This window comes from Martes martes (assembly GCF_963455335.1).
Source record: "Martes martes genome assembly, chromosome: 2".
In the NCBI taxonomy this organism is placed as follows: domain Eukaryota; kingdom Metazoa; phylum Chordata; class Mammalia; order Carnivora; family Mustelidae; genus Martes; species Martes martes.
Window position 1 is genome coordinate 15,974,740 of NC_137889.1, and position 27,077 is coordinate 16,001,816.

General features: G+C 40.0%; 1 protein-coding gene across 6 annotated transcripts in view; it reads right to left on the reverse strand.

Annotated features, from left to right (window-relative positions):
- Positions 1 to 27,077, reverse strand: part of SORBS2 (sorbin and SH3 domain containing 2) — a 208,057-nt gene that overhangs the window by 101,446 nt on the left and 79,534 nt on the right. The window lies entirely within an intron of this gene.

Here is a 27,077-nt window from a genome sequence, read left to right on the forward strand (position 1 = left end):
ATTTGGAAGAAGTAAAACTGTCTCTATTTGAGGATAACATGATATTATACATAGAAAACCCTAACAATTCTACCAAATTTCACCAAATGTTAGAATTAATAAACAAATTCAGTAAAATTTCAGGCTTCAAAATCAATATGCAGAAATCAGTTTATTTCCATACACTAATAATGAAATACCAGAGACAGAAATTGAGAAAACAATCCCATTTGTAATTGCATCAAAAAGAAAATAATACCTAGAGGGGCGCTTGAGTAACTGTCAGTTGACCATCCAACTCTTGATTTCAGCTCAGGTCATGCTCTCAGGGTTGTGAGATTGAGACCCGAGATGAGCTCCATGGTTAGTGTGGAGTCTGCTTGAGATTCTGTCTCTCCCTCTGCCCCTCACCCCTGCTCATGCATACATGTGCACACATGTTCTTTCTCTCTATATAAAATATATAAATAAATAAAATCTTTGGGGCGTTTCAGTGGCACAGTCAGTTAAGTGTCCAGCTCTGTTTCAACTCTGGTAGTGACCTCAGGGTTATGAAATCAAGCCTCTTTCTCTTTCCCTGCCTCTCCCTCTCATGCACTCTCTCTAAAATAAATAAATAATTTTTTTTTTTAAAAGAAAAGAAAGAAAAATTACCTAGGGATAAATTTAACCAAGGAGATAAAAAATCTGTAGACTGATAACTATCACGCAATGATTAAAGAAATGGATGAAGACCCCCAAAAGTGAAAGATATACCATGCTCATGGATTGGAAGAGTTAATATTGTTAAAATGTTCATACTACCTAAGACAATCTACAGATTCAGTGCAATCCTTATCAAAATATGTATTTCACAGAAATGGAACAAGAATCTCAAAATTTGTATGGAACCACAAAAGATCCCAAACAGCCAAAACAATTTTGAGAAAGAACAAAGCTGGAGGCATCACGTATCTTGATTTCAAACTATAGTACAAAGCTATATTAATCAAAACAGGTATTGGCATAAAACAGACACATAGATCAATGAAAAAGAATACAGAAGCCAGAAATAAACCCATTCATATGTGGTCCATTAATTTGAGAAGGGAACCAAGAAAATAAATGGGGAAAGGATAATCTCTTCAACAAATGGTTTGGGAAACCTGGACAGCTGTGTGCAAAAGAATGAAAGTGGACCCCTATCTTACACCATATGCAAAAATTGATTCAAAACTGATTAAAGACTCGAACATAAAACTTGAAACCATAAAAATCCTAGAAGAAAATGGGAGATAAGCTTCTTGACATTGATCTTGATGATGGTTTTTTGGATTTGACAATAAAACAAGGCAACAAAAGCCAAAATAAACAAGTGAAAGTACATCAGACTAATAAATTCCGCACAGGAAAGGAACCCAATTAAAGAAAAGGCAGCCTACAGAATGACCCGAGCCGAAGGCAGACACTCAACCGATTGAGCCACCCAGGCGTCCCCTCTTACTTTTAACTTTCAAACATTTCACTTTATTTTCTTTTTTTGAAGATTTTATTTGAGAGAGAGTGTGTGAATGAGAGAGAGCAGGAGCAGGGGGAAAGGGGCAGAGGGAGAGGGAGAAACAGACTCCATCTTGGGGCCCTGAGATCATGACCTGAGTCGATACCAAGAGTCAGACTCTTAACCAACTGAGCCACCCAGATGCCCCACAAACTTAAAACGCAAATGGATACAAACATTAAATGCTGTGGCAGGAGAAGATAAGGATCATTTTATGCGTGTTTTATTTTGTAAAATCCCTCAGAAAAGGATCTTAGATCAGTCGAGTCATTTTTGAGATTAGGCATTTTGGGTTGGGAGAAATGACTGCTCCAAGAGCAAATACACTAAAAAATGCCCCAAAGTGGTTTCACCTTCCTGGCTGTAAGCAAAGAATAGGCATCTCCCTTTAAGATGTCTTAAACTATCATTTGAGATCATGATAATCCCCCTCAACACATTACAGTTAATTACGTTAAGCATAGTGCTTAAGTTCTGATTCATACGTGGCAGGGTTTAAAGGAAAGAATGAACTATCAGGAGAATGTGTGGGAGAAGGCTAAACCTGTGGATGGATAAGTAAGGGCTACTGACAGAGGACCATACACTACTACTACTACTTCTTCTTCCTCTTCCTCTTCCTCTTCCCCTTCCACTTCTACTTCCTCTTCCTTCTCTACGTCTTTTTCTCCTCCCTCCTTCTCTAACTCCTTCTCCTTCTTTTCTTTTTCTTCTTTTTTTTTTTTAGAGACACAGAGAGAGAAGGCCTGCCTGCAAGCAATAGGGGTGGGGGGAAGAGGCAGGCAGAGGGAGCGGCAGAGAATCCCAAGCAGCCCAACACCCCACTCGATCTCATGCCCCTGAGATCGTGACCTGAGCTGAAGTCAGGAGTCTGATGCTCAACTGAGTGAGCCATCCAGGCACCCCATACTTATTCTTCAACTACTAATACGAAAATAGTGTCTGCTTATGACAAGGAATCCTTTTGCCCAGCTACCGCAGCAGTCCAAATGGAAAGCTTTATTTAGCTAAAGCCCAGACCAATCACTACAGATGATGATATTTTTAGAAAACCTCAGAATTTTAAATTAATACGTATGTTTATTCTAATGTATTTCCAATGCAGTGTTAATTTATGAAATTATGACAGCTAAATAATCTTGCTTACTGTTTGAAAGAAAGTCACGTTTATCTTCTGACACATGTACTTCTTGAGCACCTGAAATAATGCTTCTATAGCTTAGCGATGTCAAAGTTTACCTTGACCGTGTTATTGACAGCATACTGCCTGTCTTGTTACAAACCTGTGTTTGTATGTGTCTCAGATATCAAACAGTGAGACTCTACTTGTTCTGTGAAATTTGAAAAAAAAAAAAGGGGGGGTGGTAGAAATTTGCTTCAATTTGCTCTTTAAAAACTCATGGGAGGGGCACTTGGGTGGCTCAGTGGGTTAAGCCTCTGCCTTCGGCTCAGGTCATGATCTCAGGGTCCTGGGATCAAGCCCTGCATCGGGCTCTCTGCTCAGTGGGGAGCCTGCTTCCCCCTCTCTCTGCCTGCCTCTCTGCCTACTTGTGATGTCTCTCTGTCAAATAAATAAATAAAATCTTAAAAAAAACACAAAAACCTCATGGTAGAAAATAATGGGCCAATTGGGGAAAATACTGTCTTTGAGGAAACTTTGAATTTATAATAATTCAAAACTTCTGGTATTTTTGTTGAATAGTGGAGAGTTTAGGACACTATTCCTTTGGATCTAACAAAAATGGGTAATAATGATAGATATCTTTTATTGTTAAAATTATTTACTTCTTTTTTTTTTTAAAGATTTTATTTATTTATTTGACAGAGAGAGATCACAAGTAGGCAGAGAGGCAGGCAGAGAGAGAGGAGGAAGCAGGCTCCCTGCTGAGCAGAGAGCCCCAAACGGGACTCGATCCCAGGACCCTGAGATCATGACCTGAGCCGAAGGCAGAGGCTTTAACCCACTGAGCCACCCAGGCGCCCCCAAATTATTTACTTCTGATAAAAGAAATGCATTGTTATTATTTTCATACTATTTATTATTTATTATTTACTATTGTCATTTATACTAACAGTTCATGCTGTTTCTTTGGAGTGCAAGAATGGTTTGCGAGGTCTTGGCAAGAAACTTGGCAAAATTCTTCATTGTATCTCTGTGGACTAAATGTGAAAGTAGTAGGTGGAATCATAGGTGAGTGAAAAATCATTTTTAGGAGTGTCTTTCCCTGGCTGTGTGTCTTCAACATTTTTATTTTGGGAAAAAATAGTGACGTGCTTATCAAGTCTACGGAAGGCACACACGTGAGAGAGGAATCTACAATAAGTAAAAAGACAGATTACCTTGATAGACTGAATTAAACTTTAACAGAGATAAATAAGAAGTTCTGCAATTTGGCGAAACCAAATCACTTTATCTGAATTGAGTCCGAGGGCGTTATTAGACTGTGCACTAAGAGTGACCCAGTTGTTTAAAAAATATAATTAAGTCAATATATATGAACAGTGGTTACCGTATAAATCAAGAGAGATTGTGATTCCACTTTCATGCTAGGACCTTGTTGTCTCGATTTCAAAATGCCCTTTTTTGTGTGTCTGTCCAGGAACTAGCCTGTCATGGAGGTGAGTGGCTGAGCGGGCTTTTGGGGCTGTCACTGACCGCAGAAGGGAGACCAGGTGAGGCCACTGAGGGATTTGCTACAAACATCGTAGCGACTGCTAGGTGAGTGTTAGCAGCAGTAAAAAAAAATCAGTGACACATACATTGTTTTTGTTGTTGTTATTTTTTTTCCCCTTTCATTTCAGGGAAATCATCTCTGTGGATTTCAAGATTAATGCTCTCAAGTAATCCATATTTATGCTTTGCATTGGCAGGAAGACAGATGGATAACAGTTCCCACTAGAGTCTCTCTCTCTCTCTCTCTTTTTTTTTTTACAGATTTTATTTATTTATTTGAGAGAGAACGAGAGAGAGAGAGAGCACACCATCAGGGGGAGCGGCAGAGGGAGAGGGAGATGCAGACTCCCCACTGAGCAGAGAGCCTGATTTGGGGCTTGATCCCAGGACCCCAGAATCATGACCTGAGCCGAAGGCAGATGCTTAACTGACTGAGCCACCCAGGTGCCCCCCAACTAGAAGTTTCAATATTCCCTTAAAATATACCTGAATTTAAGGGCACCTGGGTGGCTCAATTGGTTAAGCCGATACCTTCGGGTCAAGTCATGATTCCGGGGTCCTGGGATCAAGCCCCATATCGGGCTCCCTGCTCAGTGGGGAGCCTGCTTCTCTCTCTGCCTGCTGCTCCCCCTGCTTGTGCTCTCTCTCTCTCCCTTTCTCTCTGACAAATAAATGAATAAAATCTTTTTAAAAATGTACCTGAATTTAAGAAACAGGATATCCAGATTGTTGGGTTTTTAACAATCTGCTTTACAACTCTCATCAGAAAAAAAGTGAGTCTATCCTAGAACTAAAACCTTTAAGATCTCTGAATTATACAACAAAATAGGGGTTGATATCTATTGCCTTTTTGTTCGGCAAAATGCCTACCCGAACGACCTCACTTCTAGTTCTTACCCAACGTACATATTCCCAGCATTCTTCATTTTGATACCTAATATAGTCCTTCATACCGTGCCACTATTTAAAGCTAAAACTTTCACTCAATCCACCTAAAATAGGCAAAGAAAACAACATACAAATTTATACTTAAATTATACATTGGAGAACACTGAAACTTATTTGAACGAAGATTTTGTCGTTTCACAACATCCTTACTTATTTGACACCGTGGCTAAATCTAGAAATGCTTGGAATGTTCTTTATGATGATTGTTGGGCTTATTTCAACATACGTAGTTAAATTTTTTTTTACCTCCTCTTTATTAGTCTTGTTTCCCCATTTCTCTATGGAAACAAGTGTTCCTTTTTTTTTTCCTTCCCTCCCCCATATGTCCTGGACTTCTACTGCTCTGAAAAGCAGAGAAGATTTCATCCTGACTTCCCAAATGCATGACATAAGCCCCTTCAGGGCAGCCTTGTTCCTCCTAGGGGTTAAGCAGTGGCATGGTCTAGAATTTCAAGACCCAGGTTGGGCTCTTTGTTCACCTGGACGCTACTGCTCTCCTTCAGGTTCACAGGTGGAGGTGTCTGCATAGACAACCCCTTAACAAAAATCCGATAGTCCTTGACTTCGGTATCATTTCTTCTTCTTCTTCTCCTTCTTCTTTTTTTTACGGGGGAGCCAAAGCATTTCCTCATATCTGTTGCAGCAGTTGGTAATGGAAATTTGGAAACCGAGTTGTGACCACGTGCCATTATACCGATTCCAGCAATCACATTTGAGGAAAGTGATCACTTTTCTATAGTACACAGAAAGTTTCTAATGTGAACTCAGTATTGGCATGCTGGCTGTCTGCCCTTCCTGTGTCAGAGTTAAGGATAAGAAAATGTAGGTTATCATATTGCAATATATAAATGTATCCAATCTACATATTGTACACCTTAAATTTATGCGATGTGATATGTCAGTTATAGCTCAATTAAAAAAAAATAAAATGTAGCTCTTATTGGGAAGGAGCGAAAGATAATGGATAAGCCCAAAGTTAGGAACTTTCTTGTGGGAGTGGCAACTTCAGAAATATACATACAGGTTGATCAAAAGCTGGTGAGCGGCAGAGCCAGGGTTCAACCCCCCAGGTTTTAGGCAACTTTCAGGTACTTCCTCTTAACACTCCATTATATTCTTCATTGTACTGAAGTGGATGTCAACATAAAGTCTTCTATGTGAATGTGTGCTTGCCAAAACCTTTGCACTTCCTTGGGCCTGAGCCTTTTCATTTATAAAATGAAAGACCTGTTTTTAAAATTTAAAAGCACAAAAGGCCCTCTTATGGTCTGAAATTTTCCTAAGTCAAAGAAGGGTATATTTGGTTGACAAATATTTATTGATCTTTCATGTGCAAACCAATATGCTTATTAACCTGATTGTCTATGATATCAAGCAGAATCTAACTGGAACTCAGTATTTTAATGACTCATTTATATTTGATATAAATATATTTAATATTTATATTTTATATAAATATGTAAATAAATATATATAATTTATATTTTATATTTATAATCTTATATTTATATTTAATGTAAATTCAGAAAAATGAGACTTTAAAAGACCCGTGTTTCTGATAGCATCAGAATGAGATGGAGATGTATTAACACAAGTCTGAGCCATTATCCAAATCTGTCTTCCTCTTAGCTGCCTTGGTCACATAACTGCAGAAACGTGATCTATAGGATTCTCTCTTTATAACAGGTCCTCCCCTATTAACTCAAAAGCCCTTCAACTGAGATGATCCATTTTAGTTCGTCTTACCTAAAATCGCATCCATTTTATAAATCTATACCAAAACAACTTACATAAAAGTAAACATCAATCAGTACATGATCATCACTGTTTTAGAGCCTTATTTTACCACAGATGGTATGGTGGTGGTAGGGACTTTGGGGGTGACAAGAATCATTAATTTTGTTTTGTTTTGTGTATTACTAGAGTTTGCAGTAGAGAAGGCCTTCAAAGCAGATAAGTCATGAATGCATGTTCCCATTCCAAATGTTACATTCTTTTGCATGTCTCATATTTCAAAGGGTGAAGTCTATTGACCTTTGAGGACACAGAAGGCTGAGAGATCTTGGGCACACTGTGTTCCAAAACAATATTTTCATTACATTTCCTTTCTGGCTGAATCTGTCATGTCATCACTTGCTAAATTGCCATAGCACGGGAAGGACTGTGACATTTCGAGGTATTTTTCACGTGGATGATTGCTGCTCTATGGTTTGCTTTATTGTTGCAAAAGTTTGCTATCAGGCTCACAAACAAATTGCCAAAGCCTTATGACCCACAGAAATTTCAATCAGCCTGTTAACCTTTTCAGAAGCTTTGGAATTAGAATGTTGACCTGATGTAGACTATGATTTAATATGCTTGGCTATTTGTAAGGCCACTATGTGATAAATGTGTCATTCATTTGAAGTGATTGAGAAAGAAAATCTGAATTGGGGAGAAGAGTGAATTATGGAATGGTTGTAAAGAAGTAACTTATTTTCTTTTAAAAAATACAGGTTAGGTCTGGGAAATAAAGTCCAAACTGGGTCCCTTGAGGGCCTATATTAATGAATACATAAGAATGATCTGTACATACCATGTCAACTTACATGGATTAAGTGTTTCAAAAAGGGTTTATGTAGCTTAAGTATTTATGCCAGCATTTTAATAAACTAGCGATTACTATCATCAAAGGCAAATGACACCTAGACCCTCATTCAATTATCCCAATTTCTAAAGCATACATTTAAGGTGTAATTTTAATCTACTTTATATTTATTTCCCATTTTATGCTGGGTGCATGATATTCCTCTCTCCCCAAACCTCAGCCCATTTTCTCCATTCCCTAACCCAGAGAATGGCCCCAAGTATTCATAAGTCAATTAATTAATCCATTAATCAAAACATTTGAGAATCAGTCACTATATCAGTAGAACTTGGTGGTTACTATTGTCATTTTTTTTTTCTCGTGTAACTCTCTGTGTTTTGAAAAGTAAAACAAGAGACACCCAACTCTAGAAAGGAAAATATATATCCATCTCAGCCCCACAGTTCATTTGGCCAAAAGATTTGGGTGTGAGATGATAAGTATTTTTAGGGGTTTGACATAGGATAAGTATTTGGGGGGGTTGACACGGGACAAGTGTGGGTTAGGCATCGTTTAATACCCAGAGATGGGTATAGAGGAGATGGAGCACATGACCAGCTAATAGTGATACAGAGACTAATCTTACCGCCTCACGTCCCCATGAAAGCAGTGGACACTAAATGGGTGACCTTCCAGTGAATATGGTAGGGGCAGCTTGGCAGATAAAAGTGGGAGAAAAGGGGTGCCTGGTGGCTCAGTCGGTTAAGCGTCTGCCTTCGGCTCAGGTCATGATCCCAGTGTCCTGGGATCAAGTCCCACATCGGGCTCCCTGCTCAGCAGGGAGCCTGCTTCTCCCTCTCCCTCTGCCTGCTGCTGTGCCCGCTTGTGATCGCTCTCTGCCAAATAAATAAGATCTTTTTTTTTAAAAAAGTGGGAGAAAAAGCAGTGACATGTGTGCACGCACACACACACACACACTCAGAGACTGTGCGTCACAGGTTTTATTTGGAATGTGAAGTGTATTGAAGAAATTATTTGGGATCACTCAAGAGTAGTAATGAACATGCTGTACTTTCTGCACGGATTTAACCAATAATAAATCAGTAATTTCTATCATACATTTTAAACAAAAGCACTTTGTGGTGTCTGAACCCTAGACACTCACATGACCTGTCATTTTATTTTTCTAAGAGAGGAAGACTAATAACAATATTTTAGAAAAATCCTCCCTAGTTATGCTATTTACATCTACCTAATTACTCCTTATCCCAATCAAAATGGGATCAACACAAAGCAAACAAGCAATTCCATGGTTCTGGTTTTTTAAAATTTTTCATGATATGAATGGAATTGATTGTAACAATGGGCAATGATGGCTCTTTCTTTGGGGGCTGTCCTAAGGATAACACGACTGGATAAACTGTGATCCTTGGTTCATGACAGAGTCTTACGATAGGTCCATGTGTCTCTCCTTCCCTCTCTTCCTCCCTTACCCCCGAACACCTACACACCTGTCATCTAAAGCAAAAGACAGACTTTTTAAATAGGAGCCTGCATCTGCCCAGATGGTCTGGGTTATTATCTCATGTGTCACTGCCTCACACCTGAAGTCGCCATCGTTCTGAAGTCCACGCAGTCCATGACCAAGTAGGTCATTCTCTTGCTCTCCTCTTTATGTAGTTTCATGGAGTGTCTGTATCTTCTGCAAGTATATTTATTTTAGCTGATTTTATCTTTATAGTGATGTCCTCATTCTGGATATAATTATATGGTTAAGGTTCATTCATATTGTTGCTTGTTTCTATAGCGCACTCATTTTGCCTCCTACGTAATATTCTACTGTTCGAATATGCCAGTTTATCTGTCTACTTTCTCGCTCATGGGCATTTGGGTTGGTTCTGGGTTTTTGCTAATTTGAATAGTGCTGCCATGAATATGTACATATAGGTTTTTTGTTGCTTTGCTTGTTAATTTACTGCTTGCCAGAGAACTGAAGTGGCTATAGTAGGTTTTAAGTGCTTTCCATGTGCCAGGAACGATTCTAAGAGTATTTGCCTATATATGAATTCACTGGAGGCCCACAACAACCAAGGAGGAAAATACTATTGTTATTTTACAGATTAAAAAAAAAAACAAACACAAAACTCAGAGAAGTTAAGAAACTTGCACAAGGCCACGCAGCTCTCAGGGAGCAGAGTCAAGCTTGGGAATCCAGGCGGCTTGGCTTCAGAATTTATGTTCCTAAACATTGCACTATCATGTCCTTCCTAGATCTAAGAGCCGGAAGGATTACAAGAGTTTATAAATGTCTATCTTAGGGATTGACCAAAATTTCAGTCCGGGACTGTTAGAATTTGTATTGACCAATGGGTCATTTAACCTGCCATGAGCAATACTGAAGATGTCCATGCATTTTATAACTACCCCTCAAAACATGTTGCACATAAATATATATATATATATATATATATATATATATATATATCTCACAGGCATCAGATTCTTTGCAAATCTGTTTCGAGAAGAGGACCACTGTGTTTAGTTTTTTCTTTTTAAGTCATCTCTACACTCAACATGGGGCTTGAAATCACAACCCCAAGACTGAATTGCACACTATACTGACTGAGCCAGCCAGGGACCCCTAAGACCACTGTTTGTGATACACAGATTTGCTTCCAAGAAGAGTGGCGTCTGTTCCCGGAGGCATTTCCCACAGAAATGTCTGAGCACGTCATTCCAAATCACACCCACAGCCTGCTCCAGGCCCGTCTTCATTCCCCTTCAGGGAGCCCAGGCTGTTTCTGTGCCTCGGTCCTAGAAGCCCAGTTGGGGCCCTGGGTGGCTCTCAAACAGTCAGACCAGGAACTTAAAGCAGAGGTGACTTGGATTCTTGATTTCCAGCAGAAGGGATGCTCTTAGGTGAAGAGAAAATGCTCATCCGTTAGTAAAGCTGGATAATATGCTTGATGTTTGCCCCCACGCCCACACATTCCTGAAGTTTCTATGTGACTACGGAATAGCCCATAATAAACACATTCGGTTAAGAAACTCTGCGGCCATAGATACACGTGAAAGAAAAGGCAGGAAGCGCAGACGTAGTTTGTTGATGTTATGAGCACCAAAGCCATCCTCAAGGCCACCCGCTGTGGCTTCCATGAATTTCTTGGTCATCCTGATTCTGAAGGCTTGGTCTCAAGAGGAAGAATGAGCCATCAGTTGGGTGAGTCATATTTTTTGTTATAGTCACAGGAACATTCAAAAATGAAATCATTTTCTTCAGCTGAACGAACCTTATAAAAAGTAAGTTACTTCATATACGTTTGGCAAAAGACTAATTAGCTATTTTGAGTTCTTCCTGGAATTATCTTACCCATTCTTTCCACCCTCCCTGACGCCTGGGTCCCACTCTGTCCTTGCCTGCTGCTTTCCTGCTCATGTTAATAAAATAGGAAAACAGGAGTAAACGTGTGGTTTTAACAACCTTCGGACCCTTAAGGCAAGAGAAAGAGGCCCAAAGCAGTAATCCTTTAAAAGTGAGCATCTTTCAAAGATACAAATACTTTCAAGACAGTTTAATATTATCCTTATCATTGTTTTTATATACAATCTTTTAAAATCTGAATTAGAACGTTATTTCCAGATTTCCCCTCTTTAGCTCTATCTGTATCTATGTGTGTGTGAATGTATGTATCTCTGTCCCTTTCCTCTTTTTCCCTAGACGGATTTTCCAGTATACCTCAACACTTAAAAATCAGAGCCAATTACGTGTAAGCTTGAATTCGTCTTCTATCATTTGTCAAAAATTTCAGTTCACTTCTTGTGAACCAAAGAGCTCTTCAGCTTTTCATCTTCTTTTTTTTTTTTTAAGATTTTATTTATTTATTTGACAGAGAGAAAAAAAGAGAGATCACAAGTAAGCAGAGCAGCAGGCAGAGAGAGAGGAGGAAGCAGGCTCCCTGCTGAGCAGAGAGCCCAATGTGGGGCTCAATCCCAGGACCCTGAGTTCATGACCTGAGCCGAAGGCAGAGGCTTAACCCACTGAGCCACCCAGGAACCCCTCTTCTTCTTTTTTAATAAAAGAACACTTCAACTGACAAAGAAGGAGCCTACATTTTGCTTAAACTAAATGGGAGGTTTCAAAGAAAGACCAATCTTGGGTGATAATCTTGGGTAAGGTTAATTATTAGTGACTTTTTCCTCCAATATTCTAGGTGTTTGTGATCCATTTTTGTTACCTTAGAGAAAAATGAAAACAAACATGTAAGTAAGTTACAGCATACACACACACCTGCATTTTAAAGAAGATAGTCCCCACTGTGATGGAAAAATCGACCGACTGTTCCTTAAGGTAAAGCATCAACAGCTTCGGTTACCTTACTAAAAGTTGCTTTTCCAAGTTTACCTCCAGCTCTTCATCACCCCCCACCCTGCCCTCATCACCCACATCTCTGCCTGCATTTCTGTACCCTTACCACAGGTGCCATTCCTCGGACTTCGCGTTGTAAACTCTGGCGGCATTTGGATGGGACTGTGGTTATTTAACTTGTTATGTGCATCGCTGTTCTAGCTACATTCTAAGTACCCTGAGGGGAGAGACAAAGTCACTTAAAGTTTTTGGCCTCAGTGTCCTCATCTGTAAAATGAACGGGACTAGACCTCTAACTTTCTATTAACTCTCGCATGCTATGTTTCTTGTTCCCAGAAAGTCTCGCTTATTCTTTTAGCTTTGTTTTGCGCAAAAACTTTCCCTAGCCCAGAGATCCTAAAACCTAAACGAGAAGATACAGGGCAATCCCTCAGTCCTGTGGAGGCTTTCTTATTCCTCCTTCTGAGATGTCAGTGGCCAAAAGGTATTAAGAGTTCAAACTCATTACTTACATCATTTTTTGTTCAATAGGCATGAGGGAATTTTTCTCTTCCTGATTGAGTATGTCTGAAGCCTTACATTTTATTCTAGATCTATATGTACCCTAAATTTTCAAGATGGATTGAATGTGCTTTCCCCTGTATTTATCACTGATGTTCTTTCCTGTGCAATGGCGTGATGCCTGTATTTGTATTATGGTTGTTGTGAATTGCTTTTCATTTTTGTTTTTGTGCTCTGTGTGAGATACACGGCAATTTTACCTAGCCCCTGTCTTACCAGTTGAAGAGCTGTGCCTGCTAATGGCAGAAGTGAGCACTGGCCAGTCTGCTGGGAGGCTAGGGGATGGGCTGCCACTGGCGATGTGGGGAGACCTACCTGCCTGATGAGGCATAGAGAAGCCAAGTTCTTTGGGTGAACAGTTTTAGCATAGATATTTAGTCTAAGTTCCAACTAGAGAGATTGGTGGAAATGTATAGGTCTCCTCGATGTTTCAGTGCATGTGGACTCTTATTGTACAGCATCAGCCAAGTGGCTGAGAGAACCTATAAAAATTGCAGAGCAGGGGAAGCGTGTCTCCCGTGTCCTGCCACCTTTCCATGTTCTCCTCTCCCATCACCTTCTTGCATTGTTTCTTGTTTCAGCACAACTGGATCTGTACGCCTCCCAAGCAAAATTCCCAAACTTATGTAGGGTTTAGGCAACCCAACTTGAGGCAGTCACAGAGTAAAATATGAATGTGTTTGAAAGAGGGGCTCTGTAACCTAAATCAGAACCATTCGGAGATTCCTAAATTTCTCTCTCAAATCCTGACGTGTCCTCCAAGTGCCAGACTTGGAGTGTGAATGGCCCATCCACAGTGTCCACTTGGATGTCCACCAGGGACATCCACCTGACCTCCCATTCGGTCCCAACTACCCTCTCTCCCTGTAGCATTTCATGTCTCTGCAAACAGCATCACCATTTCTGTTGCTCAGACCAAAAACAGTGACATGATATGACACCTATTTCTCTTATATTTATGAGCAAATCCTACCATCTCTGGCTTCAAAATATATCTAGAATCCAAATCCTTCTCATTGTCTTCTTCATGACCACCTGATAGCTCTGTCTCAGTCTGAAGTGTTCCAGTAGACTTCTGATCGGTCTCCTCTCTTCCACTTAGATCGTTCACATTCTACTATCCCCTAAGTACTCAGAATGAAGTCTCCAAAATTGGAGGGCAATCACTCATTTTCTGTTCAAAGCCTCTCCACGGCTTCCCATCTTCCCCCACCCAGGCTCGATCACCCAAATCTCTGCCTGCTCTTCTGTAACTTTATCACAGGGTCCTCCATGCCCTGGGCCCTCATGATATCCCTGGATTCACGGCTACTACTGTCCCTCCATGCTTCCTTCCTTTAGGCTTGCTGACCATCTCACTGCTCCTTGGACACGCCAAGGCCACAATGATCCCAGAATCTTTGCCACTGCCTAGAACACTTCCTCTACGAATCCCCAGCTCTCTCCTTTAGTTCTTCAGGTCTGTGCTCAAATTCCGCCTTCTCAGAGAGACCTGTCCTAAGCACTCCATATAAAATGCTCTCCTCCATATTTCCTTTACCGTTTAAAAGCTTTTTTCTTCAGAGCACTTCTCATCATCTCATCTTACGTGATTGTTTATTATCTCTTTCCACCATGAGAATGTAAGCTCGGAAGACCAGGACCATTATGGGGAGAATGTGATTCACATTCAGGAAATTCAGTCATGGGGTGGAGCCCATGGAGTTTCCACCTGAAGGATGGTGTCCTATGGCTCACATAGGGTGGTTAGGGGAAGGGATGAGTAGGACACATTAGTAGGTCAATATATATATATTTTTTTCCTTAGGAGATGCAAAGAGGTTGTCAACTTTACCACTTAGACAGCTTTATCAGCTTTAGCATTAGGCAGCTATGGGAAATGTGGCCGTGGTGGACAACAGAGCAAGAGAAAATCTAAAAGTAGGACAAGTCTGTGCTTTGTAATTTGATCAAGAGAAACTAAAGTCATATAGTTCTTTGAGAACTACTTGATAGTTACATAACTATAAACTGTTTGATAACTGATTATTTGTTAATAGTTGCACTATCATTGTATTTCAGCATTGCATAAATTAATATTGCCATTTGTTCCATGGTGAACACCATTATTTGTCTTTGCTGTATTCCCATGGGAAACTGGACAGACATCATGATCAAACTTTGGACTCTGATCATGGGCATTGATTCCCAACAATGTTGACATAATTCAGTGAAATCTGGGCTCACCACCACTACTTAGGATTTTTCAGTTCCGTAAGTGTGATAGAAAGAGCTACCGTCTATCCTAGGTATAATGAAAAAATTGTTTGGTAGTAACAATTTTCCCTTTTAGTTGTATATGGAGCTGACTTCCAATCTTACATTTAACCGTTTTGTTAAGATTATGGGTAATGAGGTACTGCCGTATGCAAATAACACACATGCATTTTAATGATTCATCTTCACTTTCTTTCCAAAAGAGTATCCCAAATAATTGAAAGAGCCAGCAGGCTGGAGGGTAGGATATTTCTGAACGATGTCTTACAGTGAACCTCAAAGCATACCACTGGCCCCCTAGCTAGCCCTCTGACTCTATACTTGGTCTATACTTGAATTTCATGAATACATTGAGTTGACATCCTGTAGAATAATGGCAGATCGTGCAAACATAAGGTTTATCTATCTTTATTTAAATTTGCTGTCTGCTCTTCTCTACCTCATCAGCACACAGAACCTGTAACCAAAAATTTGCTCAGGAATATGTTTTACAACAGCAATAAGTACCATTGCTCTCCCCCCCACCCCTTTATCTGTGTTTTGCTTTCTGCCATTTCAGTTACAGGGTCAAGGGCATTCTGAAAGCAGATGCTCCTCCTGGTGACGTCGCGTCAGAAGGTCAACAGTCGCTCAATGTTATGTCACACGCCTGCGTCATTCACCTCTCTTTGGTCCTCGGGTTGGTATTTTAGTGTCTCACCTCAGTGTGAGAAGGGGGGGTACAGAACAATAAGATATTCTGGGAGAAAGAGAGACCACGTTCACAAGATTTTATTACAATATATTGTTATCACTGTTCTATTTTGTTATTGTTGTTAATTTCTTTCTGTGCCTCACTTAGAAATTAAACCTTATCGTAGATACACACACATAGGAAAAAACAGAATAGATGAGGTTTGGTACTATCTGTGGTTTCAGGCATCCGTTGAAGGTCTGGGAATGTACCCCCCAGGATAAGGGCTGGAGGGAAATGACTGTAATACCAACCATCTTGCTATCTCTAGATCTCAAATAATTTTAAACTTTCACTTTAGTCCTGTTTCAGAACACATGACTCCATAAAAAGATAAGGAATTGTGGTTTGGGGCCACAAATTAAAGCCTTGTAAATCATCATTAAAAAAAAAAATAACCTACTTTACAGTGTCATTTTTCATTATGGGTTTTAGGAAATATCAAAGTTTTCTAGTATATATATATTAAGTGTTTGCAAATAAAAACAAACTTATTTTATTGAACCATCAGGCTTATATGGCTTTTGGAAAGCATGTCTACATAATTTATATAAACTGATAGAGCAATATTAAAAAGGGGTGTCATTAACACTTATGCTGACTTCACAGGCATAAAAAAGGATTATTCCAGGCAATAGGTAAAAAGGGGCTGATTTAACAAAATTTATTTTGTTTTAATATTGTCTCTAGCAACACATAGCTTTTCTTTCCAAGAAATACTTCTGCATTCCAAGAAAGAGATAACAAAGTTGTGAAAAGACATAACGAGGCCAAAGGACAGAAGTAAAACAAAATAACTTTTTCAGGTTAAAGAAGAAAAGTTTTAAATTAAGTCCCAAATAATGAAGGCTGAAAAAAGGGGGCTGACATTTTAAAATCAGAAAAAGTGCTGGTAACATTAACTACTTTTTTTCTAAGCCCTCACTTACCAGGATTAAAAGACACTCAACTGAACTTCAAAAAAAATTTTTTTTCATAAAAGTAGATTAGAACCTATTTTATGGGGGCACCTGGTGGTTCAGTGGGTGAAGCACCTGCCTTCAACTCAGGTCATGATCTTGAGGTCCTGAGATAAAGCCCCATGTAGGGCTCCCTGCTGAGCAGAGAGTCTGCTTCTCCCTCTCCCTTTGCTCCCCTGTCTCCGACCCTGCTTGTGTTCTCTCTTACATGCTGTCTCTATCTCAAATAAATAAATAAAATTTTTTAAAAAACTAGTAAGTAGAAAATTTCTGGGGCTCAACAATTTAAAATGCAAAAGACTGCAAATGTAGACTCAAAATCTTCTGGAAGGATGCATGAGTGACAGCTTCATTCATGTTTCCCTCTCTTGGCTACGAATGGATGAAGGACAGAGATCTTAAGGGATCAGGAAAAATACTTAAGTGCTTGATAGATACATGACAAATGCTAACTGCTCAGTAAATGTTTCTGGGATATGTAACAGAATATTTTTTTTGAAGACTACTATTCATGGTCACTGTACAATATCCTCTAATGCAAATACTGAAGAACACTGAGCAAACCGAAAGTCTGTTACATTCTTTCAGTCTGCTCAAAATAAGGATACTTTCCTTTTTTATTTTTGAAGATAAATTTCTATATGCAAATCACAAGCAAGAGACCTAAAAGAAAGCAGTCTTCTTCCTCTCCCTAATAAATAGAAACAGACAATAGTTCTCTCACAACATTGGATTTCAGAGAAAAAGTATTTCAAAACTAATGTTTATGATCCAAACCATGAGGTCTCTTCAAGGACTGTAGCATCAGCTTCTGCTTTGTTTCCTGAAAGAGAGGTGGGATTGCGACATGATAATGTTCACCGCAGGGGCGGGCTGGCGTGGTGATCAAGGGTGGAGACTTTGGGGCCAAGCCAACTGGGTTAAAAGCCCATTCTACCATATCCACATGGATAACTTCAGGCAACTTTACTTATTCTCTCTGAACCTAAAAGTTTCTTCCTCTATAAATAGGGAGAACAATTGTGCCAACCTCCTAGAGTTTTTGAAGGCTCCAATGATTAATATGCATAAGGCACTTAGAAGTAGGTCTGGCACATAATGCCAAAAATGTTACTACTACTGCTATTAAAGTCAGTGTTTCTTTGGTGTTGATACTGTGACTAGTGGCTCAATCGTTCCAGATATGGGTCCCTTTCTTGCCTTGGTTATTTGTTCAGATGAATTCTCTACTCAGGTCTTCTCTTTTTATAAACTAATTATATTCGAAGTGTACTAAATCTTGGTTGGAAGACGTGAAACAAATCCTCCCAGAGCCACATTTGTTTCTTTAATGCACAGATGGCTAAGTAAAATCTGTGTTGATTGCACCTTTATTTGGTACATTAAGGCTCCAAGAACAGCGGCTCCCTGAGATCGACTAGGAGCTGGCTTTGATTGATGGGTCTCACCCGCACACCAGACTGTGGGGGCAGATAAAAAGCCCGCTGGGAGAAGATATCAGGGAAGATAAGGATGGCATGACGCAGTCCAACCCTAGGCGACAGATGTCCCTTTATATGAGAGAGTTGGAGAACAGGCTTCAGCAAAGGGAAACAGCAGAGCAGCAAAACGATCTTGATTACTACTGACATTTAATTGCAATTAGAATTGTGAGCAATAACAAAAAAAAAGATTTTTAAAGCTCTTCATTTTCTTTCACATCAAACTGGCCATGCTTGGAATATTTTAGTGCGCCATCTTCCTGCGACGCCATCAAAAATCGTATTTTCAGGATACCGAAAAAGAGTTAATGGCCTTCTGCTGGCTCCAAAGTTCAAAGTTATCTGCACTCAGAGTCAGCTACACAAATTATTCCCTGCGAGTAATCTTCAGTGAGTTGCTAGGAGAGGGCCCGTTTATGTTTTCCTTTGATTATAGGGCATAACTGCCCCACTGTCAAAATGCCAAGAGTTTAAAAAAAAAACAAAAACGCAGTGATTGCTTAAGAAGAATTTTTTTCCTGTTACCTGCAGGGAAGCATTGAAACCTGGATTGTTTTGCATGAAGGGACATTAAGGGAGCTCAAAAGATCGATGCAGGAGAAATACAAGAATTATTCTCTGAGCAAGACCTGTATTTCTCCAATTAGAGTCAACGTGTGACCAATGTCTAATGCATATCTGTTCACTCAAACTAAATCATAATTGTTTAGTAATTTCTTAAGAAATAGTATTATGCGTAGGCATGGTAGATGGCTTATGGTTTAAAAGAAGTGCTTAGACATCTTTGTAGGAGCCTGACACGGGTCAAAAGAGATAAAGGCCCAGAAATTGAGGAGTGTTAATTGACTCAACCTCTGGAGGGAGGTAAACTAAAAAAAAGAAAAGATTGTAGCTCTTCTGGCCCCAACACCGTGGCTCATTTCATTATTGGTTACGGTTATATACATACGATATACAGTTTATGTGACAAGTACTTCTCATTCTATCATAGCCAATAGAGTGATTAAAAGTGCTAACTACCACTTCTTAGCTGTGTGAATGGGGTTGAATTACTTACATCCTCTGTGCCTCAGTTTCCATAACTCTAAAATGGGGAAAAGAATAGTGCACACCTCACAGGATCGATGGGAGGAATTAATCTCCAGAATTATAATGAAACAATATATGTAATATACTTAGAAAATAATATTCTTAGAAAAGTACCTGCTACAAAAAATTGATGAAGGGAATGTAAGGTCTGATATTCACTATGATTATTAGCATTATTTTATTGCGTCCTGGACACAGCTCAAGACCACCCAAGAGCTTGAGGGTCAGACATATGAGACTCGCAAAGCTGGGAAGCCACAAGTTTAGATAAATAGGGCAGATGAACAAAAGCAGGAAGTTCAAGGAACCAAAGAGAAAGCTGAGAATTTCTTTAATCTCCTCTCTCGTCGGTTGTGGGTTATTATCCTATTCTCGAAATTAGGCATATTCGTGCTTCAAACTACCTAAGGTTGGCCATGTAGTTAGCAGCTCCCGTGCACAAGGACGTCTATGTTGTGACACTTACAAGTCATGTTTACCCGGCTGTAAAAGTGCACTTCTCTGGGATTTGGAAGTTCTAGTTTCTGGCCGCTAGCTGGACGGGTGTCCTCAGGAATCCTTCTGCCTTCCTGGAATTCCATCTCCTCATTTGCAAATGAGGTAGCTGGACCTTGTTTCTTCGATCTCCACATTTTTGTGATTTTATGTTCTATCTTCACAAGAGCAGTTTTGGGCAATATTCTCCTTTGCAGGTTCGCTCTAGGCAAACCTGTCGTGCGGAAACCCAGAGTTATAGATCGGGAACGGTTAGATGATCTATTTTTGCTCTCCGAACGAGTAATGTGTTCCATAAATGGATGATCGGATCCCATTACATAGCAGCCCAATGTCTCGAAAATAGAACCTGCTTTTCAATAAAACAGCTTACCGGTTTCCTATTGTATAAAGAAAAGTACGTAATAGAGTTGTCTAAAGGGCGCATTTAAAAAAGCTAGTCTGGCAAATCACTAGCTTAGAGAGGGGTTAGCAAGAAAAATGAAAAAGGAAAATTCAGTCCTTCTGGTTTGGAGAGGCGGCAGGTGCAAGTCCCAGCTCTCATCCTAAATCTAGAAGGTTCCTAGGAGAATGACGTAAACAGACTCGCCAGTATTATTTTTATAGACTCTAAAACCAGTGTGAACTATACACTGTAATCAATTATTAACCGTGATTCGGGTTAAGGCAGTCTACGCTAACACAATTCGGATACGTTTTTCTCTTGGGCGGTCAGTGATCAGTCATGTGATGTACAGAGTAACCTTCATAAGGATCAGGTTCTGCAACTCCATCCTGCAACCTACTTTTTTACTGTAAATAAACCACACGGGGTGGGGGGGGGGGGTGGGCCAGGCAAAGGGACAAAGTGCCGTGTTTCAAGCCATTTGTCTTGATATTTTAGTGACAAGCTTAATCTAATTAATTATCTCTGGCTCCGACTAGCTTAGCATAAGGTGTCAGTTTTCAGCTGCAAATGAGTAGCACTTGACAAGGTGAGAACTCCTCCTTTGATTGTGAAATCATCCAAGATGCATTTCTAATCTGTTTTGAAAATGAAAGCCCAAGTAATATGTGATATAAAAAAAAAACCCCAAAGAACCTTCCTTTCTTATACATAACAACTGAGTTCTGTCGCGGAGGCTTATAGCCTGGTTACTACACTTGGCAGAGAGAGGTGTCCTCTCCTCCCCAATTTTTCCCTCTTATCTTAGAATAGAAGTTTTAGCTGGGCACACGGCGTTAGCCAGACAGAGACTACATTTCTGTATCCCTTGCTTGGTGACCAAATTTTGGTCGATGAATGTCTCACATGGAAATGACGTGTGTACCTTCCAAGGGGCTGTGACCTTAAAGGGAAAGGACATTCCTCTTGCTTTCCTCTTTCTCCTTCCTCCCTGTGGGCTGGAATGCAGACCCGGTGTTAGGATCTGGAACAGCCATCTTGACCATAAAAGGGAAGCCATGTGTTGTTCAAGGTGGAGGGAGGAGCCCAGGTCTTTGATAATTACGGGGCTCTTCATCTTAGATCACCAGTTTGCACTTTTCCCTGAGGGGCCAATCCACATCTCTCCCGTTTAAGCCTCTATTGTTTTGGGGTCTCTGTAACAGCGCTGAGCTTTTATCCCAGTGCGTGGATTGTGACATCTGGAACCCAGCACATTATAAATAGAACATATTAGCATATATAATATATATATAATATAATTTATATGTATGCATAGTTACAAGGAGAAAGTCTGCAACTTTAGGGTAAATTTGTTTTTCTTCTGTCGCATGTTGAAATGTTGACATGTTCCTAGCAGTAAACATTTTCTTGGTGGCACCGGAACCTCTGTGCCTCTTTTGAAGATCGTATTTCCTCCCTCCATGCCTCCCTCTGCTCGTTCCTCTCTCCCCTCCTTTCTTTTTTCCATCCTTGAATGCCTTATCATCTCCACAGGACTATAAGTACCTTGACAAGAACAAGACATAACTCCCATGTTCCATGGTTTTCTATCCCAAGTACTAAACACAGTGTTTCACACATTTAAACAGTCCTTACTGAGCCTTTGTTAGAGAAATATTCAAAAGACATGCATGAAGCCACGTTTATTTAACTTTACCATGCATTTAATTGAATTCCCGAAATGAACAATTGAAAACAATTGCCTAAATTAAATACAAAATTTAATTTCTAAGTTTCCAGACAACGTATTAATGACAACGATACATTTAAAGAGAAATTTCAGTGGAATTTTAAATGATTCCGTACCTCAGGAAACAACCTGAGGCCCATCAAACAGTAACATGATATATTTAATAAGATGGAATTTGTAAATCTGTAAAGTCTTTAAATATAAAGCCCTTAAGGACCAATATTTATTCCCTTATTAATCAGTAAAAATTAGCTGACAGTTAAGAGAGGCCAAAACCACAAAAGACAAAATATTCATGGAATGTATTGTAGGAAATGAAATTACTTATTCTGAGGTTTAGAAAATAAATTGCAAAAAATGCCTTAAATTCCTCATTTTCCTGAGTTGATATTGTAAGAGTAGATTCTGAATATTCCCATTTAGTGTAAACCTCTTTGTGAGTGAGAGGCTAACTACAACCAATCCATGAATCAAGCTGTATCTTCCCCCATATACAATGCATTGTGCTTATAAAGCATTTTGTCTTTACAATGCAGGGATAGGGACAATGTTAGGGCTCATAGACATTTTCTAAAAAAATTTGCAGAAGCCTATCTCGGCCAAAAAAGGCAAAAGCTTCCCCATAACTAAGAGGGTGGGCCTGGGTCCCAGGTGTTCCTCGCTAATCCACTTTACGTGAAAACTATACTGGGTGCCATGAGACATTTTGTTTACTATCCTTCGATTCTGAGACCTACAGAATGCATTTACTGAATTGTTGAAAGATATTTACGGTATCCTCTCAACGAATGAATTACTATTTTTTCTCTGTGGAGATATTGAGAAGTCTGTCCCTTGGGCGGAGGCATGGTAGGATGAGGAAGGTAGAATCAGGCTTTAAAGGTTTAGATGCTGAATTTAATGGTATCACCAAGAAAAGGTGGGGGAGGGGTAAACATGTGAGATGATGGGTGTGTTAATTAACTCCATGGGGGAATCCTTTTAGAGGATATCCATCAAATTATCGTAGACCTTAAATAAGTTACAATTTTATTTGTCAGTTATACCTCAGTAAAGCTGGGAAAAAAAAAAAAAAGTTGGGGTTTAGCCAAGGTTCCACCATCTCCTTATCCTTGTGACCATAGGCCTGTCACTTTGTCTACCTGTTCTCTCCCCTTTGAAATGGGAGTGATGCTAAAGGTCATGCTTTGTTTACCTCCTGGGAGCAGTCGGGCTAAACAGGAGACAATCTAGGATCCTGTGAACAAAAAATGAATTGCAATAAAAACCAACTTCCTAATTCTCCTGCTCTTTGAGTGTGACAGCAACTTTTGATCTGTCATCTATTTATAGACAAGATTACCGCCGTGATTGACTCTTTGCCCTGACTTTCTGGAAGAGTACAGAACAGGTAGCGGCGAACCCCCCTAAGCAAACTCCGCAGCCGCCGGGGAAAGACAAAACTGTTTTCTCACTTTCGACTGCCATTTTGCTCCAGATGCAAAATGCAAATGAGGTTGGGAGGCAAACGCTATGGAGAAAGAATTTTTTTTTTTTTTTTGGTGTAACCAGAGGATGGACCCTGGACCACAGTTTCAAAGGAGCCAAATATTTCACTGTAAAGTAGAATAAGAAAATACCAGATCTTTCTGCAAGAGCAAAATGGTTTTTGTTTACACATGCAGTGAAGAGAAGGGAAGCCAGCCCCGTTTTAGGAGACGAAACGCATCACTTGAGGAAGGGCCCTGCTCCAGAGAACTGAGGTCTTCCTCTTAGTAATTACAGACTTCGGTTCCTTATAATTAGGTCTGTGTTGCTCAACGTCCAAATAATTTAGAGGAAACTATTATGTGAGATTACAATTTTCCTCCAAAACAACCTTTTTAATGTGTAGCAAAACGCTGTAAGGAAGGAAAATGAGTTCTTTAGGTTTTAGCCAAAACAATAATTTAAGCCCCAAGTCATTTTAAAAAATGGATGCCACGGATACCTGTGAAAGGGTCATGAGTTCAGTAAGAGATGTTGGAGCTAATCACACTTCAGAATAACCCACACAAAAATAAATGTTGGTAGGGAGAGGGCAGACAGGGTGATGAAACAGGTTGATGAAACGTATAAGCTTTGCCTACTTATCTGGAGAACGGTGTCAGGGATGTATGTTACTTTCTGGGTTTTTTGTTTTTGTTTTTGTTTTTGTTTTTTTAATAAAAACATCCATGGAACTCTGACAAGACAGGAGAGTTCCTAATTCTTGAGATCTCAAAATGATTCTTCAATCTTCATCAGTTATGAGCAATTACATGTAATAATACTAATGATTATTATTATCATCCACATGGGCATTTAATTAGAAGTGGCATTATATGGAAAACTGTTTCTGCAATATAGTCTAACGGAGTTGCAGCGATGTTGCCCTTTTGGGCATTTTTTGAGGTGTGAAAATCCTGAATATCACTTCAGGCTTTACAGAATGGTCATCTACCGTGAATCATTTCTGGCATCTGATTCACAGCAGAACATAATCAGGGCCGGATCAGTAGTTATTCTGGGTCAGAGTTTTGAAGCGGTTTTGTAAGGGTAACACTTGAAGAAACAAGAAGGATCCTTTTCCTTCGTCCCTGCGTCGACTCTAAAAACATCACCTGTTTTTTTTCCTTCACTTGAAGGCTGAAGCCCTCATAATATTGATAGTCTGTGTCTATCCACTAGAAGCACCTGAGCTTTTATTAATAGTCCTTTAATGTTACCTAAAACTCTACCCAAAATGGGTACCCAGAGTGCAGGAAAATAACCAGTTTTCTAAGATGTAGTATAATTTAATTTGCCTAATAGCTGAAGTGGGCCAGAGCTGAATTCCCATCATCAAAGGGGGAAAGAAAGAAAACATCTGAGAAATTAATCAATCCCAGAGCCTCTTAAAGGCATATTGTATGGTGGGTACAACTGTGGTCCTGAAGGAAGCACCTGAAATAACACAGACACCTTTCTCTCCAGCATAGCAACAACTTCACTGAACACAGAAAAGGACTCTTTCGCTCCGTCTCCTCTAAGAACTTTGAAAACAGTCTTCTGTTTTTGGAGAATCAGTACCAACTCAGTTTGGATTATGGATTGCATGGAACGGGATATGTTTTAATGAGCTTAAACCAAAGCAACATATGTTAACAGAGTGATTTATTTCTATGAGGATCATGAGAAAATAACTGTGAGGTTTTGAGGGAATCTAGGAGGGAAAAAAAAAAAAAAAAGACCCACAGGCCAATACCAAGTATGCGCAATACACATAAAAAGCAGAGACAGTGATTTGTTTCAGGCGCTATTCTGAGCCTTGATTCTAGTCATTTCCTTAGAATAATTTCCAGTATTTGTTAAGGCATAGAGAACTGGGGGTTGCATGGGGGGAGTATGTCTTTGGAATTACCAGTGATTTTTTTTTTTAAGCATGTATCTTTCTAGTTCAGTTATCTCTGTAGGGTCTTTGAGGAAGGGGTGGCATTCACGGCCACAGAGCAGGACACTGACCCAGCTTCAGTGAATGTCAAGTTCCTGGGTTCATAAGGAACAGGAGAGAGCAGCTGCAGTGTACTAATCCACACTCCAGCAACGCGACGTATTTACAACCCCTTTACTTCCTTCACACTTTTCTGGGTATGCCCTGTATACGAGGTGCAGGTCCCTAAGAAGTGACAATTTTCATGGTTTTTAGCGCGCTTGTCAACGCCTGATCCTTCCAAGTAATTTTGCTCCTCTATTCCACATGCCCATTCCTTTCCAACCCGACAGCAGGAAGCAGTTCTGAGGGTCTAAGTTAGCCTCACATTGTTTCAACTTCCAAGTAGAGTCAACAATCCAAGAAACCTAGGACTAAAAAGATCTTGGGTTCCTTGACTTACATGTAACCGCTTTGGCTTTCTTTGAGGATGCTTGGGTATTTTGGGGAGAAAAAAAAAAAGACAGTATAAATTTAGATCCTAAGCAGTGCTGGAACAACTTTTGTGTGTTTTCATTGAATACTTGGGATAGTTTCATGCACAGAAATACCAAAAAATGAGCAGCTAGTTAATGGTTTTCATAGCTACCAGAAGGAGCTAGTTAGTTATCTTTCAACAATTATTTTGGGGAGTGCTGTGATCCTTGCAGAATTGATCTTTGCGACAGAGTACTGCTGGGCCATCTCATGGTCAGATTTATAGTTTGTCTTTAAGATCTCAAGTAGGTGTGCCTCACAGAACTTTCCTACCTCTCTTTGCCACCATTCGTACTATTGTCAGAGCTGTCTCCCTAAAACCTAACCCAATTACCTCACTCCCTTCTTTCAGAAGTTACAGGGGCTCTTCATCCTTGGAGAAGCCATTTCTTTTTCCACTTAAGATTCTATTTATTTACCTAGAGAGAGAGAGCGCGAGTGAGTGCAAGTAGGGGGAGGGGCAGAGGCACAGGGAGAGAGAGAATCCTAAGCAGATTCCACACTAATGGGGGGCTTGATCCCACGACCCTGAAATCATGACCTGAGCTGAAATCAAGAGTCAGACACTTAACGGACTGAGCCAACCAGATGCCCCCGGAGAGGCCAACTTCCGATGGTCTGTAATGACCTCAGGGCCATCCCCTGATCTGACTCTCTTTTCCTTTTTCAGTATCACAATTTCCACCACATCCCTCCACACAACCACCACGATATCATGCTGTCTTCCCAATCTGGATCTAGAACTTCCTTAACCTTTTATTTCCCCAAATTCCACCCATTCTTCAAGGCTTTTCAACCCCAGAGTTAATTACTCTTCCTTTATGTGTTTTGAAAAATGCTCTTAGTCTGTTTAATCTTCAAGTGATACTAGAATACTTTTCCGATGCGGGGCTCAAGCCCAGACCCTGAGATCAAGACCTGAGCTAAAGGCAGAGACTTAACCCACTGAGCCACCCAGGTGCCCCATATTTTAATGAAGAGCTTTTTAAAAAAAAGCAATTACAGTAAATCTTTGACTAGTTCCATAAAAAGATTTAGACATCTATTTTCGAGCATTTCTCCTGTTAATATTTACAGTGAACTTCAGCCCTCTTTGGGTCAACAGTTACAAACCGTCAGAGCCTATTCTCATCCAGGAATCACAAACGGGTGGGAAATATCCCGCAAAATGTACCATGCAGCCGCCATTCTAGTTTGGAATTAGCACCACGGGTGCTGGATATTCTAGCGGATCCTGTTCTGTATTCAAAGGAGAAGCTGCCTATGACACAGCTTCTAAATGTCGGTTCCTGGCACCTGCCACGTAGAACTCTATCCCAGAGGACCAAAAAAATACAGCATCCTGTACTGCTCTAGCAGCACTACCTTGA